General features: G+C 35.7%; 1 protein-coding gene across 11 annotated transcripts in view; it reads right to left on the reverse strand.

The window, feature by feature from the left end:
• LOC120081626 (uncharacterized) overlaps positions 1 to 15,900 on the reverse strand; it is a 50,478-nt gene that overhangs the window by 15,910 nt on the left and 18,668 nt on the right. For 2 of the 11 annotated variants that reach the window (XR_016530898.1, XR_016530887.1), the window contains exon 7: positions 14,766 to 14,904. The exons of 7 other annotated variants lie outside the window; for them this stretch is intronic. The gene's annotated coding sequence lies outside the window, so the exon portion shown is untranslated. Of the gene's footprint in view, positions 1 to 13,582; positions 14,258 to 14,765; positions 14,905 to 15,900 lie in introns of those variants that run through there. 2 more of the 11 variants (XR_016530899.1, XR_016530888.1) reach the window with 2 other exon arrangements.

The following is a 15,900-nucleotide window of genomic DNA, read 5'->3' on the forward strand; positions in this document are numbered from 1 at the left end:
TGTAAACTTTGTACACATTATTATTAATAGAATAACAGTTATTTTATTTGCATTTACTCATATCTAATAAATAAAAATCCGCGGTTATTGTATGTAAACTTAAGCATATATATGAGATATACAAGTAGATCATGCCTTAAGTAATAACCTAAATGGTCTATAGTATAAGGATAAAGGAGGGATACCTTATCCTTGTGACACTACAGATACGACCTTCTTTGTAGATAGTTACAAGTGTTGTGACGTAGTATAGATGGTCTGATCTTGATCATTCATGTGGAGACATGTGAGCGGGGGTGTCCTATATAAATAGTTTGTATAAGACCGGACCACGAGATGATTCGTCTTTTTGTATAACGCCGTTGATAATTGAGACTTCCATCTCACTAAAACGACCATAGGTGATATGACCTTAATCATGAGTGTTTTGGAAACTCCTGCCTATGAGGGCAGTCCTTTGATTAGTATGAGTGAAAGTGGCCAGATTGCCAACTCAACAAGCCTACGTTTTTTGGGGATTTGTTTGATTGGAAAACTGGGAACTCAGTTACACAAGACGGAATTCACTCCTTCCCTAAAGTAGGGGTAAGTCGATAGATTGCTCCTTTAAGAGCTGATTCCGAGTCTTGAACATAGTGGTCACATCCTCTCTTTGGAAGAGAGGACCCAGTCATAGTAGGACTTTGACTTATCGTTCATTAAAGGAATTAGTGGTACTTAAGGAGTTAGATGTAACTACAGGGAAAAAACGATAAATTAGCCCAATTGTACTTACGAGTGATTTGTGAAGGGTTATCGCACTGTTGATTGGTTGATATGGACACAAAAATATATCTGTAGTGAGAAAAGTGCATTTGTCGGTCTTTAGTGGAGTGCCCAACAGTTAACAGATGGTGGATCTCGTGTCTAAAGAGTTTAGTCAGTTATTCACGTACTGTTGGAGCTTCAAGCTACAGGTCCATAAAGTCCCCTTGGTTGCTCAATGAATTCAAGTTGAGAATAAGATTTTGGGGTTAATTTGAAGTATTCAAATTAACAAGAAGAAATTCAATTATATATGATATAATTGGTGTGAGGTATGAGATACATCAAGTGGAGGTATTAATGTAAATATGATTTACATTAAGGACCATAAAATAGAAAAAGAACTATGGTTTATATGTTTCATGAGATGAAATTTTAAAACAATAGGTTATAAATATATACATTATCATATTTATTTATAATATATTAATTATATGATAATTAGTTTCTATTTCTCTAATAACCGATTGAATGAGAGGTTATTAGTAGTTTTATGGTAACCGTGAGATAAAAGGAAAACTGTTTTCCTAAATTTAGAGTGTTGCTTCATTCAAAAAGAACTAATGGATAAGCTATCAAGTGAAAGAGTTTCACTAAGCGATAGCATTGAGAGACTAGACGATCAGCTAAGCGATCGCTTACCTTTGACCATACAATAGTCCTTTAGTTGATCATATCTATATGATCGAGTGGCTAAGTCCATGCGATAGGCTGCCGTTTACTAAACGATCGAGCACATCGTATATACGATAGACAATGACTTATTTCGCCTTTGCTCAATTGTCTACTTGATCGTAAACCTCCATTCTCTTCCTCAAGCCAAGATCAGATAGAGCCCACAACTCCTGGATTCTCACACTGAGAATACCAAGGTAACCGTTGTAGTGGTGTCTTTACTCAGTTCGTGAATTGAGTAGGACTGGATTGGTTTCGTGGAGGTTGTGTTCGTGTTGTGTTTTGTTCATTGTAATCGAGGGTTGTGTTGGACTCTTGGGGATTGATCGAGGGATTCGTGAAGAATAGTTCTTCAAAGGTATGCATCCTCTATCCCTTGTATCATCTGTTAGCATGCTGTAATTTCTATATTTTCATAACCTGTTAGTTTCCGTTTTAAGACTGTAATTGTGTATGTTTAATTCGAATGGAATTTGGAACGATCTCTTCTGCTGCTCATGGAAATCTTCGTATTTAATTTCCTTCAAATTAACCCTAGGCAAAATACTTAATGGGAGGAAAATGGGGTATATGATACTTCATTTTATCCTCTTCACATTTCTCCTTAAAATTTACACAGTGAGGTCTATACTCGGTCTTGAGGCACCATGGGTGTCCCCTTATGAGTGAAATTTGTATAGATCAAGATCAAGGTGAATAGAGAGAGTATTTATAGTAAGTGGGAGCGGGATGTGTGACAACACATCCTTTGGTCTCTCTCATTAGGTTGAACTAAAGATTTATGCATGGCCTCTTGGCACTATGGGTGTCCCCCTAAAGGATGACATTTTTGCATGACACTTTATTCAATCTCTAGAACTGGATAGAGTTGCTTTAGTTCATGTCCCAATCGATGTTTTCCTTACAGTTGGCTCATTAGGTCGAAACTCTAGAATCTAAAATGAGGGGTCACACTTACAAGAATTGCTAAGCAAGTTAACAAATTTTGGACCGAACAATGGTGACTGTTAGTTACAGTGACAAGGTGTTGTTTCTGTCTAATAGTTAAGAATGTCTTATTTCAGTGAAGGGGCACTTGATCACCTTATGGTGACTTTTGTCCTGCCTCACTGAAGCATCATTTCAAAATAGATGTAACTTAGGGTACATTAGACTATTTTGCTAAAAACTGATTGGTTGTCTTAGTGGTTTAATGCATATAAACTAAAATTATAAATAATTTGTATGTTTCAGAAAACTTGTTTCAATGGCTACCGCTTCTTTAAATCTTCTCGCCTCTGACAAATTAATGGACGCTTCATGGAAAAACACGATCAACACAAATTTAATAATCTATGACCTTTGTTTTATCCTAATGGAGGATTGTTCTCCCATTCCAGCTCAAAATGCTGCTCGAAATGTTCGAGAAGCATACGAGCGTTAGACACGGGCAAACGAAAAGGCCCAAGCATATATCTTGGTGAGTCTTTTTGAAGTCTTAGCCGAGAAGCATGAGCCCATGGAAATCCCTCCATAACACTGAAATGTTTAAAACTGCAATAACTCAACATAAAAAGTTTAAAATTTCTCTTAAAGAAAATGCCCAACTTTGGCACCTGAGGTTTGGACACATTCTCAATAGGATTGAGAGATTGGTGAAGAATAGACTTCTAAACAAGTTAGAAGAAAATTCTTTACCTGTGTGTGATTCATGCCTTGAAGGCAAAATGACTAAGAGATCCTTTACTAGAAAATGTCATAAGGCCAAAGAACCTTTGGAGCTAGTATATTCAGACCTCTGTGGTCTGATGAATGTAAAATCTAGGGGAGATTACGAATATTTCATCACCTTTACTGATGATTATTCAAGATATGGGTATGTTTATTTAATGCAATATAAGACTGAATCTTTTGAAAAGTTCAAAGAGTTCAAGGCTGAAGTTGAAAATGTATTAAGTAAAACAATAAAGACATTTTGATCTGATCGAGGTGGAGAGTTTATGGATTTAACATTCCAAAACTATTTGATAGAATATGAAGTTGTATCCCAACTCTCAGCACCTAGTACATCTAAGAAAAATAGTGTATCAGAAGGGAGAAATTGAACCGTGTTGGACATGGTTCGGTCTATGATGAATTACGCTTGCTTACTTGACTCGTTTTGGGGTTATGCAATGGAGTCTTTATTGTACATTTTGAACTATGTTTCATTCAAGAGTGTTACCAGAACATCTTTGGAGTTATAGAATGGTCGTAAAGCTAGTTAACGTCATTTCAGAATCTGGGATTGCCCAACACATGTGCTTGAGGCAAATCTTAAGAAACTAGAATCTTGTTCAAAATTGTGTCTATTTGTAGGCTACCTCAAAGGAACGAGAGGTGGTTACTTCCTTGACCTAAAAGAAAAAAAAGTTTTGTATCGACAAACACTACTTTTCTTGAAGAATGCCATATAAGGGAGCACAAGCCCCACAGTAAAATTGTGTTAAATGAACTTTCCAAAGAAACTACTGAACCTTAACCAAGAGTTGTTGAAGAACCCAACACCTCAACAAGAGTTGTTGAAGTTGGATCATCTAGTAAGTCAAATCCACCTCAAGTGTTGAGGGAACCTCGCCGAAGTGGGAGGGTTGCAAACCCACCAGTCCGTTACATGGGTTTAACTGAAATCTTAGCTATAGTAGCCGAGAAGATGTTGAAGATCGATTATCATACAAAAGGGAAATGAGGGATGTTGACAAAGATGAATGGATAAAAGCTATAGATCTCAAAAGGGAGTCGATGGAGTCGATGTACTTCAATTCAGTATCAGATCTTGTAGATCAACCTGATTTGGTAAAACCTATTGGTTGCAAATGGATCTACAAGAGAAAATGGGGTGCTGATGGGAAGGTGCAAACCTTCAAGGCTAGACTAATGGAAAATGGTTATACTTAAGTTGAGGGAGTTGACTATGAGGAGACTTTCTTACCTGTTGCCATACTTAAGTCTATCCGGATCTTTCTGTCCATTGCTTCATATTATGACAATAAGATTTGGCAGATGGACATCAAGACTACCTTTCTAAATGGAAATCTTGATGAGACCATTTATATGGAGAAACCCGAAGAATTCATAATCCAAGGTCAAGAACAAAGGGTTTGCAGGCTTAATCAGTCCATTTATGGATTGAAGCAAGCTTCTCGATCTTGGAACATAAGGTTTGATTCTGCAATCAAATCTTATGGCTTTGATTAAAATGTTGATGAGTCTTGTGTTTACAAGAGGATAATCAACAGTTCAGTAGCTTTCTTAATGTTATATGTAGATGATATCCTACTTATTGAGAATGATGTAGGTCTACTGACTGAAGTTAAGAACTGGCTAGCGACCCAATTCCAAATGAAAGATTTGGGAGAGGTGCAATTTGTTCTGGGAATTCAGATCTTTAGAGATCCTAAGAAAAAGTTGTTAGCTCTGTCTCAAGCATCGTACATTGACAAGATGCTTGTCAAATATCCGATGCAGAACTCTAAGAGAGGCTTACTACCTTTCAAGCATAGAGTAATATTGTCTAAGGAGTAGTGTCCTAAGACACCTTAGAAGTTGAGGAAATGAGACAAATTCCCTATGCATCGACCATTGATAGCCTAATGTATGCAATGTTATGTATGAGACCTAACATCTGCTATGCGGTGGGGATAGTCAATATATATTAGTCTATCTAGGATTTGATCACTAGACTGTCGTTAAAAATATCCTCAAGATCTGCGGAGAACGAGGGACTACACGCTAGTGTATGGTTCTATGGATCTGATCCTTACTGGATACATGGACTCTTATTTTCAGACTGATAAGGATTCTAGAAAATCCACTTTAGGATCAGTGTTCACTCTTAACGGAGGAGTAGTAATTTGGAGGAGTACCAGCAAGGGTGCATTGCTGACTTCACTATAGTGAAGGAACTCTAACAGGGAGAGAACCTTGAGCGGAAGCGGATTGACCAAATTTCATTTTCATTGAATACAAAGTTTACAGTAAACAATTAAACAAGATATGCATTTGTTTCTAAATTACAACATGCTTTAAAAAAGGTTTCAAGAAACCTCACCTTTGAAGACATTTTCTTCACGTTTTCCCTCAAACAAACCATGAACTCCTTGAAGACCTTCTTCTAGATTAACATCGAACAAAACAAGACACAACCACAAACGTTACCTTAGTATTTCTCAGGGTAAGAACCCAGGAGCGATGGGCTCTGGCTATTTTGGTTAAGTGGGAAAATTTAATGTGTAGGAGGAAAAATTGAGAACTCTCAAAACTCATGAAAAAATATATAGAAGTGAGACATTCTGAACGATTAGACAGAAACAACTCTTTATCACTATAACTAATAGTCACCATTATTCGGTCTACAAGATCCTTGTCACTGTAACTAATAATTCATTTACAACCTATAGGTTTAAACCCATCAGGTTGATCTACAAGATCTCAAACGAAATTGAAGTACATAAACTCCATTTCGAGATCCATGGCTTTGATCCATTCATCTCTGTCAATATCCTCTATTGCCTTCTTGTAAGATAATGGATCCTCAACTTCGCCATCAGCTACCACAGCTAGGATTTCAGTTAAACCCATATAGCGAATAGGTGGGTTCGCAACCCTCCCACTACGTCGAGGTTCCATCAACACTTGAGGTGGATTTGACCTACTAGATAATCCTACTTCAACAACTCTTGTTGAAGTACAAGGTTCTTCAACAACTCTTGTTTAAGATTCAAAAGTTTATTTGGAAATCTCATTCAACATAACTCCAAAGGTGTTCTGGCAACACTCTTAGAAGGAACACAGTTCAGGATGTGTGCTATAGTTTCTATAGCATAACCCTAAAACGAGTCAGATAAGGAAGTGTCACTAATCATAGATCGAACCATGTCCAATAGGGTTCGATTTCTCCTTCCAATACACCATTTTGCTGAGGTTTACCAAGTGCTGAGAGTTGGGATACAATTCCATGATCTATCATATAATTCTGGAATTTAAATCCATAAACTCTCCACCTCGATCAGATCGAAATGTTTTAATGATTCTATTTAATGTATTTTAAACTTCAACCTTGAATTCTTTGAACTTTTCAAAAGATTCAGACTTATGTTACATTAAATAAACATACCCATATCTTGAATAATCATCAGTAAAAGTGATGAAATATTCATAACCTCCCCTAGCTTTTAGATTCATCAGACCACAGAGGTTTGAATGTACTAGCTCTAAAGGTTCTTTGGCCTTGTGACCTTTTCCAGTAAAAGGTCTCTTAGTCATGTTGCCTTCAAGGCATGACTCACATATAGGTAAAGAATTTTCTTCTAACTCGCTTAGAAGTCCATTCTTCACCAACCTTTTAATCCTAATGAGGTTGATGTGTCCTAGTCTTAATTGCCAAAGTTGGGCATTTTCCTTAAGAGAAATTTAAATCTTTTATATTGAGTTACTGCAATTTTAAACATCTCTGTGTTATGGAGGGCATTTTTTGCTAACGGCCTTAGCACATACAAATTATTTTTCAATTTTGAAAAACAAATATCAACACCATTCTTTGTAATACAAATTTTATTAAAAGAAAAGTTGATATGATAACATTGTTCTAACAAGCACTTTACAGAAACTAAGTTCCTTTTTAAATCAGGAACTACAAATACATCTTTTAACATTAGAAATCTGTTATGTAAAGTCAATTGGAGACATTCTGCTGCCACGATTGAGATGACGTGCCCAGTTCCAACTCACATCGTCATCTCACCAGCATCTAGTTGTCGCCAGGAACTAATTCCCGAAAATGAAGAACAAACGTGGTTAGTGGCCCAGAGTCAATAATCCAGGCAGAATCATCATTTTCCACTAAACAAGTTCCCAATACAAGCAAATCATTTATCTTGTTTGGCCTTCTTCTTTTTTGCCAAATATCTTGGGCAGTTTCTCTTCCGGTGCCCATCTTGGTTGTAATGGAAACATTTTTCTTTGTCAGCCTTGATGGGTTGTCTATAACTATTTGCAGCAACTATTAGGTTAGCAGCCTTCCCCTTTCCACCCTTCTTCTTATTCCACTTTTGGTGCCGGAGGAAGAACGTATAGACTATTGAGGTTGATGCCTTAAATCTCGTAGGGTCCTATAGTTTGTAAATATTGTTGAACAAACTCATTATGTATTTAATAAAATATATGATATTTTATTCCAATATTTGATATTTTAGTTGCATTAACCACAAACCAATAAACTAACATTCAAGGTTATCTTCGTAACTCAAACATGTATGTGGAGACATACAGGTGGATCATGTTTAAGTGATAACCTAAATGGTTTGTTGTAGATGGATAAGGCTGGGTACCTTATCCTGGTGACACTACGAGTATGGCCCGCTTTGTAGGAAATGTTTTTAGGATACCAATTGAAGGAAATCTTAACAAAGAGAACCAGTGAGCGGAAGCAAGATGGTTCTAAATCTCATTGTGACAGAACATACACATTTACAATTAAACAAAAATAGTTATGCATAAACTTTATATTACAACATGCTTCATAAAAATAACACAAAAGATCGAGTGAACATACTCTTGAAGAAATTTTCTTCACGTATCCCTCGATCAAATAGCACGAACGTTCAACGGCACGAACGTTTAACAACACAACAATATCCTCGAACAGTAACAAGCAACACTCAACCCTCGAACAGCAAGCAGACACCACCACGAAGCTACCTTGGTATTCTCGGTGTGAGAATCCAGGAATTGTGGGCTCTGTATGGATTTGGTAGAGGGAATGAGGAATTGAATGATCGTGTAGACGATTGAGTAAGTGGGAGAAGACAGAAGTCTACCGTATAGACTGGGTATTTGATCGTGTAGACTTGGTACTTGATCGTTTAGATGTGAGCAACTATCGTATAGAACAACTCGATACACGATAGTTTATTTTCTCAAGCTATCGTATAACTTTTCCTTTTCTGTATACGAATATCATTCAATATTGAAAAAATGAAAACTATTTTCATTTTATCCATCAGTTACCATAACTGATTACAACTTCTAATATTTGGTTATTAGGAGAAAAAACCAAAACCAATTATCCCATAATTGATTTAATTATAAATAAATAATATATTGATAATCTATAGTTTTAATATCACATCTCATGCAATATATAAACCATAGTTCTTTTTCTCCTTTATGGCATAGCTCTCACATGCAATATATAAACCAATTTTCTCATGCAATATCACATCTCATGCAATATATAAACTAGTATACTAGTCCACTCGCGTGCAAGCCTCAATCGTTTAGCTCAGCGCCCATTGCATAGCTCTCGCTGTCGCTCATCATGTAGTGCTGATGCCTATCATGTAACGCATCACCCTCATCGTCTAATGCTCACGCCTATCGTGTAGCGCCATTGCCTATCGTGTAGCACTATCGTCTAGCGCATCACTTAGTGCCAGATGTAGCTACACAATCGTTTGCGCGCACAACACTCCAACGCCCAGCGCCCATGCTCGCGCACACCTGATTCTGCTGCATGCATGCTAAACTCCAAAATTTGGTTGCCGCATGTCTTGTCCAATACATGGCTTTTCTTCACTCGGCCACACTTAACTTCCTTAAATGCCCAACTAACCTCTCAAATGAGTAAAGCCAACTCCCTTGACTCAACTCCAATGCCTAGCACAAGGCCAATGCATGGGCAAACACTTAGCCAATTTTCTAGCTTCCAACGCATGGGTTACACTTAGCTAATTTTCTAGCTTCATCCAAGAGTCAAGCTTCCAACTTAATTATTTCTTCTAACTTCTTGCCCTTTTCCCTACAATTAAACATTAATTCTCACCTTAACCTACTCACCATACTGGTCTCAATAGGGAATATACACAAGCCGAGAAATTAGGGCTCAGGGTTTACAAATATTTTGATTTTCATTCTCACGTCCTAAGAGTTTTGGACTGTGAGATTTATGCGATGCTTCGTGTCACCCTGGTAGTGACCTTCATTCAAAAAGTGTTTGCATGAGTCAATATCAAGGTGAATGATGGGAAGTTGTTCAATATAAAATCAAATATACGATATATTGATTTCAATTCTCACGTCCCTAGAAAGTTCACACCGTGAGATTCATATGATGCTTCGTGTCACCCTGAGAGTGACCTCCATTCGGAAAGTGTTTGTATGGGTCAATATCAAGGTGAATGGGGAAGTAGTTCATAGTAAGTGGGTGAAGGATATGTGTTAACGTATCCTGCGGTCTCTTCCATTTATTGGGACTGTGAGTTTCCTATGTTGCACCTGTTTGTTGTCTTTAAATCGGCCTCGTTAGTCGTTTAATGACGACTATCCCCTTGGAAAGTTGTAACATAGGATTCAAAACAACTCAAACTCCAAAAATGGATAAGGATTTCTTAGGTCGTTTTCAACTTTGACTTTCCAATTTAGTAGCATCATTGGGGCCGATTTCTGAGGTTTGAAAACAGAGGGTTACATTTACAGAATAACTTAAGTGTTAGTAATTTCTGACAAAAAACGGTAGCTAAATGACTACCAGAATATGAGTTACTCGGGGGATAATATTTAGTCAAGAATGTCTTGCTATAGTATCGTTGCAAAAATAATGAGAATTTTGTGTACAACTATTGGCTTCTGATAAACTTACCGGAGATAACTATGCTACATGGAAATTGAACCTAAATACTATATTGGTGATAGATGACCTTCAGTTCGTTTTAACAGAGGATGTCCTCCCATTCCTCGCTCAAATGCAAATGAAAATGTTCAGGATGTATACGAAAGATGGATCAAGGCTAACGAGAAAGCCTGTACCTATATTCTTGCCAGCATATCTGATGTATTGACCAAGAAACATGAGAGCATGAGTACTGCCAGGGAGATTATGAAATCTCTGCATGAGATGTTTAGACAACCGTCATTCTCCCTGAGGTATGATGCTATCAAATACGTTTACAACTACCGTATGAGGACCTTTATTAGAGAACACATCCTTGACATGATGGTCCATTTCAACTTGGCAAAAGTAAACGGTGTTGTCGTTGATGAGAAGATTCAAGTTGGTTTTATTCTTGAATCTCTCCGAAGGGTTTCTTGCAGTTCTGTACGAACTCATTGATGAATAAAATAGAATAAAACTTGACTACGCTTCTCAATGAGCTATAGGCTTACCAAACCATGATGAGGGCTAAAGGATTGGAACCAGAAGTAAATGTTACTACTGCTAAGAAAATAGGATCGTCCTCTAAAAAACCTGATATTGCCTCTTCTTCAAAGAATAGAAGTATTCCGGTAAAGAAGAATAAAGGGAAAGGGAAGAAGAAAACTACTGGCAGAAAGGGCAAGGCAAATGTTGCAAATAAAGGAAAATGTTTCCATTGCAGTGACGACGGACACTGAAACTACCCACAATACCTTGCGGAAAAAAGAAAAGAGAAAGCAAAACAGGAAAACTAGTTCCTGAGTGTTGCTTACTGTGAGATAGTACTCCAAATTGTGTATATAAGAGCATATCTCAAAAGGACCAGTGGGAGATATTGCAGTTACTGTCAGAAGATAAACTTGTTTACTTTTTGTAATGAAAGTTATTTTATCTTGTTGTAAATAACAAATTGTAATAAACTTTTTGTTATAAATGAAATGTTCATTAGCAAATGTTATATTTGTTATACTGTCAAGAAATTTCTGTTAGAACCAACCTAGTTAAAAGCCATTTGCAAATATTTAGATATTTAAAAATGGCTAGCAAACAATAAAGGCAAACAGTTATTTAAACCTAAATTATAAGTTCAGAACACTTGAAAGGTTCAAAGTGTATAAAACTTGTTATGTAAAATAAGATCCATAATACTTTGATTGGATCAAAGTAAGGAATATAGAAAGTTTGAGATTTCTAAAGCTATTCTGAGAACATGAAATCAAGTGAGAACTTTTTACACCTAGTTGCCTTAATTGTTTTGAACATTATTTCAATCTTAAAGGTATTTCTGAAAATCCATATGAGATATGGAGAACACATAAAAGTTGTTTATGATATGTAAAAGATATTTACATAGTTCATAAATCCAACACATATGTTAGTGTCAAAACCTTAAGAATTGGAATACCGTTCAAATAGCATGCCTATATGTAGGCAATCTAAAAAGTAGTATACTTTTCATGTAAAATAAAAATCAAGTGTTTGTGTTGACAAACACTAAATTTTCCTATAAAAGTATAAGAGATCACCATGTATTATTTAGTTTCAATAAAAGCATGTGTATATTAATAAGAGTTATTAATTAAAGTTGACATTGTAAACAAAAGTTGTTTGGACAAGTCAAATACATTATACTCAAAGAGTTGAGGGTATTTTGATGTAGTGGGAGGAATGTATGACTTCCTAGTCATTATTTGGGTTTAATAAAAACTCAAGTCATCAAGTCTTGGTGACAATATCGAGAAACAAAAGTTGTGCAAATAAGATGCATTCCTTATATAGTTTAATAAGAAGTTTAACGTGTTTATAACGGTTCTCTCGGCTAAAGTGTTTGAGAATCTCGTGGTAAGACTAGGACTACAAGGTAGATAATCTAGGGCAAGTGGGAGAAAAACCCATAGGTATATGATACCTAAAGGCAAACCATGGGTATGTGATGCCCTAGTTTATTGCATTTATCCATAAAACTCAAAAACTCAGTATTATATATACATATATATGTTATCATTGGAGTTTTAGTTTAAGTGAGAATTTGTTGGATTTTATGTCCTAAAGCTCGTGATTTGTAAACAATAAGCTTATTCTGAAAATTCAATAAGTTGTTATTGAATATATGAATTGCTTATTTCATTTTAGAAATAAATTCAATAAACTAAAAGATTCATAACTATTATATGAGTACGTGAACTTTATATGGAGACATAAAAGTGGATCTGGTTTGAGTAAATCGTCAAAATGATCTATAGTATATGAATAAGATTGGGTGTCTTATTCTAGTAACACTATTAGATATGATCCACTCTGCAGTTGTTACAAAGAGTTATAAAGTGCTACAAATAAAGTGATCCTAATTCATACATGTGATGATATGAGGAGTGGGGGCGTCATATGCAATGAGTTTACACAAGATCGGACCACCAAATTAATCACTCTTACTTTATAACGCTATTTACTGTTTAAGACTGACTATTTCAAAATGATGACCTAGGTAACTTGACCTTAATCTTGAGCTAACTATGAATTCCCTTTTATTCGGGATTATCTTTAAATTTACATAGGTGAGGGTTTGCTCAATAGCGCCAGCTCAATAAGCCTCCCATTTTAAGGGCAACACTAAATGGATAGCTGGGGACATAGGGTGCAAGATGGAATTCTCTCCTATCCACTTTCTGGGATAGAAGAGAGGTTATTCCCTCAAGTACTAACTCCGAGTCTTGAACAAGGAGCCTCACCCTTTCATTGGCTTGAGAGGGATTCGGTTTGATGATCGAATCAAATACTAATTGTTCATTAGAGGATCGGTAGGACTTAAGGAACAAGAGGTAATCTTGGGGATAAAACAACCTTTTGACCCAGTCGTTATTACGAACAACCTGTGAAATGTTAACTTACTAATCATAGTTATATCGAGTAAGCACAATATATCTACAGTGAGAGGAGTGCAACTCTAGACTTTAGTGGATTAACCCAGTAGTTAATGAATGAGGGTTAATCCGCTGTAAAGAGTTTAGCCAATTAATCTCAGATCGTTAGAGCCCATGATCTATACGTCCACTAGATCTCCCTACTAGCTCACAAATGGATTAGTCTTAGAATAGCGTGATAAGTTGATTTAAAACGTTCAAATTAGAAATAAGGGAATTAGTAATTATATGTGATATAATCACACGTTTAATTTTGGAATTAAACGAAATTGGAGAATTAATTATTATTAGGTAGAGAGAATAAACGATAGAGAGAATTGATTAAGACGATTGGCCTTCACGACCGGTATCACTCGTCGTGTAGCGCTATTTATTAACATATGAAAAACCACATGGCAAAGTATCAATGGTCCAACATAACAACCATGAAAGAGAAAATACATAATTAATCACCAAAAAGTGGAACCTGAAGCTGAAGAAGAAAATGCAGAAAAATGAATGGAAAAATTTGTTATTTTCTTCAGTAAACGTTGCACTCATTTATCAGTAATTGAGAATGAAAAGTTTTTATATTGAAAAGAGTTTTCAAACCACTATATCTATGTACCTTGGTGATTAACCATATGTTATGTGAACATATTTCCATAGTATAATATCGCACTCAGACCGTAGGGGATGCAGGAGAATGTCGGGGCTATTAGGGTTTTACGTTTTCTTCTTCTTCACAGAAGTGGAGATCACAGAAGAGATCTGTGTGTATTTCAGTGGAACTCTCCCAAAAAAAAATTCTATTGCTCACAATTTCTTCCTCCCTCTCCCAAAATCATAGCAAGACCCACACATTCCTGCTAATTCTCAACCCCAAAGGAGAATACAAGAGGTTCACTTATGGTGGTGGCCAAATTGGGTTGCTGCAATTTTTGGTGTTCGAGATTCCAAGAGGATGGTTCATGACGAATCTAGGATGAGTTTCGTGAAGAATCGGTTCTTCAAAGGTATGTAATTTTAACCCTTCCTCATTCTCTTATTTTCATGTTGTAAAATATGTATATAATGCAATAATTATTTCTCCATAATTTTGTATTCTGTAAAAATTGGAAAATGGGAATGGTCTGTGCTTCCACAGTATATCTCACGGTTCCTTCACCTACAACATGCATAGTATGGGCGAACGAACATATGAGTTTTCATGATAAAGTTGTCAATTTAATATACTAATAAGTTCATCCTAAATATTCAAACAAGGAAAGGAAATCAAGAACAAGCAACAATTCCCAAGAACATATATCTAAATATCATAAAATCCAAAGAAAATGCCCAACAAACCTCAAAATCGACGTTTGGGTCTTTCACCGATCACCTACAAGTGTGACTCAACATGATATGCAAATACTGAAGGAACCATTGAAAGTCCTTGAGCAAAAACGAGATCGGATCCAAATTCCAAATTTACAAAACATCAATTTTACAGCAAAAAACATACAGATTATTCGATAATTACAGCATGCTTAAAAGAAAAATACATAAAAGGAAAATGGGTTTTAAAACTCTTACCTTCGAAGAACTATTCTTCAAGAAGAATCTCTCGAACTAAAGGAATCACCACCACGATGTTTCCACTGTATTCTCTAGATGAGAATCTAGGAGGTGTGAGCTTTGACTATTTTGGAAAAGGAAAAATTGGAGAGAAGAGATCAAGAGGTTGGGGAAGCTTGAGAGGTAAATTACAGAACTCTTCTATAATTTTTTTTTTTGGAAGAAGAAGATGAATAACATACTTCCCACTCTCACATTCTACAGAGAAAAAAGGGGAGGGAGTTACATAAAATTATTTTTAAAAATAAAATTAATAAAATAAATTAATTTTAATAAAAGCCTTAATATATATTATATGATAACCACTTTATCATATAAATATCTATTAAACTATATGTTATATCAAATATAACATATAACCTATAGTTTAATTCTCTCAACAATGATATTTAATATAAATCTCATTTATATTAAATTTACTTATATGAATCCAATTCACATAATTAGTATTTGAATCATATTCAAATATTTATTTTCTCTCAAATAAACTTTATATTATAATGTATCAAATACATTATAGTAATTATATCATATATAATTAGATTAAATTAATTATATCACATATAATTAATTTCGTCAATCAATTTGAACAATTCAAATTAATCCAAAGATTGATTATTATTTATTCTCATTGAGCTACATAGCGAATCTCATGGATCTATAGCCTGAAGCTCCAACAGTACGCGAATATTTAATTAAACTCCGTTAATTAAATTGTTCACCATTCGTTAACTATCGAGCACTCCACTAAAGATCGACAGTTGCACTTTTCGCACTACAGATATATTTCTGTGTTCATTGGATATAACTAGTGAACAGTACGATGACACTTCACAAATTGCTTGTAAGTACAGCTGGCCCAGAATGATTGTTTTGCCTGTGTAGTTACATCTAACTTCTTAAGTACCACTGATCCCTCTAATTAACAAAAAATCATAGTCAAACTATGATCAGACCTTTCTCGGGCAAGGAGAAGGTGTGGCGTCACATTGTTCAAGCTCTGAAATCAACCCTGAAGGAAGCAAATTATCTACTTATGCCGTTGTAGGGAAGGAATGAATTCCTTCTTGTGTAACTGTATTCTCAGCTCCCCAATTAGACGAATACCAAAAATGGTAGGCTTATTGAGTTGATGATCTAGCCACTCTCACCCATACAAATCGAAGGACCGCTTTCATAGGTAGGAATTCATAA

This window comes from Benincasa hispida, chromosome 7, assembly GCF_027475165.1.
Source record: "Benincasa hispida cultivar pf3 chromosome 7, pf3_genome.v1.1, whole genome shotgun sequence".
NCBI classification, from domain to species: domain Eukaryota; kingdom Viridiplantae; phylum Streptophyta; class Magnoliopsida; order Cucurbitales; family Cucurbitaceae; genus Benincasa; species Benincasa hispida.